We start from the raw sequence: 6,061 nt of genomic DNA, 5'->3' as shown, positions 1-6,061 counted from the left end.
CTTCCTTCAGCCTGGGCTCTCTTCTCTCTCTCTTCTCTTCAGGCTGGACTTAGTCACAAAGAGTCTCACACAGCTGAGCAACTGAACTTAACTGAAACAAATTACTCTACCTAGCATCACTTTCCTCATTTGAAATTAGGCTAAAAATATGTATCTAGAGTGTCTATTGTTGGCAATATTGCACTAGGTATTTTCAAACTAAATCTTCCCCTGACAACACTAGGAAAAATAGAAGGAAAAGAGATACATTTTAAAAGTTTTATTTTAAGGCATTGAAGTAGTGAGGAATTGTATGACTACAGGCTGAGAGAGAAAGGAAGCCAGAGAGGGATTATTTTTTCCCTCCAGTTAATTACTAATTCCAGAGGTGGTAGCTGAGAAGCTAAGCAGAATTTTTGTTAGATTCATAGATGGTGGGGCTGAACATTGAGTTCAAGGTCCTATAAGCAAAAGGGGCCAGGAAAATACTCTAGGAGTACTGTTGAGACCTTGAAGTTTATTCACTACAGCAGGAAGGGTAACTGGATATAAACTAGGCTACTTTAGGCCTTCTTCTTCCATTGGATTACCGTTATGTTGGGATTCATTTGTGTGGCTTTGATCTAATAGGACTTGCTAATTTTTATCAATTTTTCTTGAAGGTGGTAAATTAAAATCTTGTACTTGTTAGGAGGCTAATAAAAGGGCATGTATATTATAGGGATAAGGAATCTCAAAAAGCTGTAATAGCATATTTCAGTGGGCAAAAGTAAAAAAGATTTTATCACACAGTGGTTTTGAAACTGATGATTAATACACAACTTTTTGCATATTTGACTCATTCTTCCTAATATAATTCAAGGTAACAGAATTATGAACAACACTGGTATGAAGCTTAAAGATTAACTGCACTGCAGGATTTTATTAGTGGGACCTAAATAGCAATAGCAGCAGCAGCAAATGTCTAACACTTGTTATGGAAGAAAATGTTCATAAAGTTGAATTTGAAACATCCAGATCTCTATGGAGATCATTTCTACTCTTTAAACTTTTCCCTTTACTCCACACCATCCAGGATCTAACTTCAATTCTCATTTTTATTTTGTTCTTCCTGTATACATATTACCTCAGTGTTGGAATATCATCTATACAATTATTATGTAAATAATCATAATGCATGTATAATGCATAATTATATCTATAAACTTATATAAATAAAATAATATATATAGTTATTTATATAATCATACACATGACTTATAGATATCTCACATATTTAGTCTCATAAATAAAACTTTAACTTAATTGAACACGATGTAACCCAAAGGTTTCACGATTGGGCACTCCCAAGTCCAAAGTCCAAACTTGACATATGAGTCAAACCGAATACCAAGTAATATCATTGGAAGTCTGTTAGTAAGCCAGTGATCCTATTTTTGTTCTAAAATAGTAAATGCACTGCTTAAACTGTATTACGTCTATACATTAAAATAAGGCAAGCATCTGATTAACAAAGGAAAATATTTTTATTATTGTAGATATTTTCAATGAAATCAGTCACAGGTTTTAATTGCTGCAGTGATTATCTAGGTTTTCTAATTGGTTTATGTAATCATATATCCAGTTCCTACTCTAGAGCCCCCCTCAACCATCTCAGTCCATTTCCCTTCCTGTTCTTAGTTTCTGTAATATTTTACCCTCCAAATTAGAAAATCCTTTACCCTCCAAATTAGAAAGGAAATTCTTTCACCATGCAGTATTATAAGAACAAACATTGATAACTCTCTTTATCGGACTATTGGTATGATAGGTTTAGCCACAAGCTCCAAAAAAAGATTTATGTAGAAGTATAAAGAGTTTGAAAACATCTTACTAGAGCTACAGAAGACCTATACTGTACTTCAACAGTCAGTTGGATTCAAGTGTATGACTCTGTACTTCATTCAGTGATGGAAATACAAGATACATCTGAAAGTGAAAGCTTATAATACATACATCTGAAATGTGAAAAGTTTATAATATACATCTGAAAGTGAAAGTGGACAATAGTACAAGAGAGAAAATTATAGATTTTAAAAATAGTCTTAGAAAGACAAAAAGATAATATTTAACAAATTCTTAATTAGCCAAAAAAAATAACTACTGTTAGTCAATATCTTCAGATATTATATTTTAGAATATGCTATTAAGAATAATACACATGAACTGTGAACTTCCAGATATTCAAGCTGGTTTTAGAAAAGGCAGAGGAACCAGAGATCAAATTGCCAACATCCACTGGATCATCGAAAAAGCAAGAGAGTTCCAGAAAACATCTATTTCTGCTTTATTGACTATGCCAAAGCCTTTGACTGTGTGGATCACAATAAACTATGGAAAATTTGGAAAGAGATGGGAATACCAGACCACCTGACCTGCCTCTTGAGAAACCTGTATGCAGGTCAGGAAGCAACAGTTAGAATTGGACATGGAACAACAGACTGGTTCCAAACAGGAAAAGGAGTATGTCAAGGCTGTATATTGTGACCCTGCTTATTTAATTTATATGCAGAGTACATCATGAGAAACGCTGGGCTGGAAGAAGCACAAGCTGGAATCAAGATTTCCAGGAGAAATATCAATAACCTCAGATATGCAAATGACATCACCCTTATGGCAGAAAGCAAAGAACTAAAGAGCCTCTTGATGAAAGTGAAAGAGGAGAGTGAAAAAGTTGACTTAAAACTCAACATTCAGAAAACTAAGATCATGGCGTCTGGTCCCATCACTTCATGGGAAATAGATGGGGAAACAGTGGAAACAGTGACAGACTTAATTTTTTAGTCTCCAAAATCACTGCAGATGGTGACTGTATCCATGAATTTAAAAGACACTTACTCCTTGGAAGGATAGTTATGACCAACCTAGACAGCATATTAAAAAGCAGAGACATTACTTTGTCAACAAAGGGGCATCTAGTCAAGGCTATGGTTTTTCCAGTGGTCATGTATGGATGTGAGAGTTGGACTATAAAGAAAGCTGAGCGCAGAAGAATTGATGCTTTTGAATTGTGGTGTTGGAGACGACTCAAGAGTCCCTTGGACTGCAAGGAGATCCAACCAGTCCTTTCTAAAGGAGATCAGTCCTGGGTGTTCACTGGAAGGACTGATGTTGAAGCTGAAACTCCAATACTTTGGCCCCCTGATGCAAAGAGCTGACTCATTGGAAAAGACCCTGATGCTGGGAAAGATTGAGGGCAGGAGGAGAATGGGACTACAGAGGATGAGATGGCTGGATGGCATCACCGACTCAATGGACATGGATTTGGCTGGACTCGGGAGTTAGTGATGGACAGAGAGGCCTGGCGTGCTGCGGTTCATGGGGTTGCAAAGAGTCAGACACAACTGAGCAACTGAACTGAATTAAGAATAAATTTTCTTTCTGAATTGTAACATCCCTAGCTTTTTCAGTTAGATAGAGTTTAACATTTGCAGTTATTTCAAGCCATTGTGATTTCCTTGTTTCCTAACACTGCCCTTCAGTTAAACTCACACTGATGTTGAAAGTATCAAACATTTCCAAATTGAAAGACTGCCAGTTTCAGAGTCTGTAGTTTTTTTTGTTTTTGTTTTTCTCCCCTCTAGGCTTGAGCACCGGTTTTACTGTGATTTGTTAGGTACCGTCACAGTTTTGAGGATGTGTATCCAAGATTGTTGTGGCAACTTCTGTGTCTGCCAAAGCTGAAATAGTGTTATGAGCACGTTGCTTATGTGGAATTAAACTTCCTTAAGATGGAAGGAAGCTGACCTGATACATTATTCTGAGCATTATGCTTCTTTGTATATGTTCATTTGAGAAATACAGTTCTATGACAATAAGAAATAAATTAACTATTAATGAAATTCCTGGTACATTAGACTTAAATTTACTAGTATTCCTACATTCTTTACTGTAGTTTTCCCTATAGTTAATAAAAGAACAAAGAATCACAGAATGTGACTATGATTTCGAATATCTGTTTCATCAGATTTATTTAAGAAGTTTCTGAAATTTTCACATTTGAACTAACAAGATTTCCTTTTTGTGTGTATTTGCCATAATAAAGCAATCAAAAGTATATTTTTAAAACTAATTGCAATTGAATGATAATAGATTTAGTATTTACATAAAATAGGTATCACAAAGAGGAAGAGGTCGACAATATCAAGTTTTGATGTTTATTAAAAAGTAGCATTTGCAGAAATAAAAACATAGATGTAGAGAACAAATATGTGGACACCAATGGGAAAAAGGGGAGGTTAGGATGAAATGGGAGAATGGGATTGACATATACACTACTACTGTATATAAAATAAATAACTAATGACAACCTACTGCAGAGCCCAGGAAACTAGTGCTCTGTGATGTGATGGCCTAAATGGGAAGGAAATCCAGCAAGAGGAGACATGTATATACATAGAGCTGATTCAATTTACTGTACAGTAGGAACTAAGACAACATTATAAAGCAACTATACTCCAATAAAAATAAATAATAAAAAGTAGTAATTGTTGGTAAAACCTACAAAATAACATTTTAAAAGACAATGTCAATTAGTCAACTTTTATAATTAATATTTTTGTCATAAGCATTACTGTAAGTGATGTAGACCATGAAACTGGACGAGATTTTTTGTGTCCATTTCAGTTGATATCGTTCAAAACTATCTTGTCAGTGATGACACATCATATATGAAGAACTCAAATTTAAACTACAGATAGGAGTACAGTGGGAATTAAGATATTGCCTTGCTATGGTCTCAAACTGAGTTACTGGAAGCACACGGGCAGAAAATTATCAATTATTATTTGCCTTTTTACCTGCATAGTTCCATCATGGACACCTTGATTGTTATATATTTTTAAAAAGCTTTTATTTTATTGTATTTTAAAGCAGGATTGTCAACTTTATTTTTTAGTGCAATTTTAGATGCACAGAAAGATGGAACAGAAAGTTCAGAATTCCTACATACATTTTATCCCCATGCTGAGCAATCTCCCTACACTTTCAACATCTCCCACTACAATGGTTCAATGGTTTGATACAATTAGTGAACCTGTGTTGATACATTGTTATCACCCAAAGTTCATATTTTACATTAAGGGTCACTCTTGGTGTTTTCTATGGGTTTCACAAACGTGAAATAAAATGTATCCACAATCATAGTATCATACAGAATAATTTCATTGCCCCCAAAATCCTCCCTGCTCCAAAATCCTCCCTGCTTTGTTTATTCATCCTTTTCTCCTACCAACCCCTGGCACCACTCATATTTTTACTATTTCCATAGTATGTATTGCCTTTTCCAGAATATCATGTAGTTGGAACTCTACAGTATGTAGCCTTTTTAGATTGGTTTCTTGCACATGATAATATGCATTTAAAATTCCTCCATGTCCTTTCATGGCTTGATAACTCATTTCTTAATGCTGAAAATATTCCATTGCTTTCATGTACCAAACTGTGGGGCTTCCCAGGTGGTGCTAGTGGTAAAGAAACCGCTGGCCAATGCAGGAGATGTAAGAGAGGCAAGTCCAATCCCTAAGTTGGGAAGAACCCCTTGAGGAGGTCATTGCAACCCACTCCATATTCTTGCCTGGAGAATCCCATGGATGGAGGAACCTAATGGGATACAGCCTATAAGGTTGCAGAGTCAGACACAACTGAAGCGACTTAGCATGCACGCGTACACACACACCAAAGTTTATTCATTCTCTGACTTGAAGGATAGCTTGGTTGCTTCCAAATTTTGGAAATTTTGAATAAAGTTGCTGTAAGTATCTTTGTGCAAATTGCTGTGTGGACAAATGTTTTCAGCTTCTTTGGATAAATACCAGGAGCATGATTGCTGGATCATATGGAAAGAGTATGCTTAGTTTTGTAAGAAACTGCCAAACTGTAAAACTGGCTGTCCAGATTTATATATTACCACAATGAATGAGCATTCCCTTCACGTTATATTCTTGTCAGTATTTGGTATTGTCAGTGAGCCAGATTTTGGCTACTCTAGTAGGTGTCTAGTGATATCCAATTGTTGTTTTAAAACGCCTTTCCCTAATGACAT

The sequence above is a fragment of the Odocoileus virginianus genome, chromosome 15 (genome assembly GCF_023699985.2).
Source record: "Odocoileus virginianus isolate 20LAN1187 ecotype Illinois chromosome 15, Ovbor_1.2, whole genome shotgun sequence".
Lineage (NCBI taxonomy): Eukaryota > Metazoa > Chordata > Mammalia > Artiodactyla > Cervidae > Odocoileus > Odocoileus virginianus.
This window is presented reverse-complemented; position numbering follows the sequence as displayed.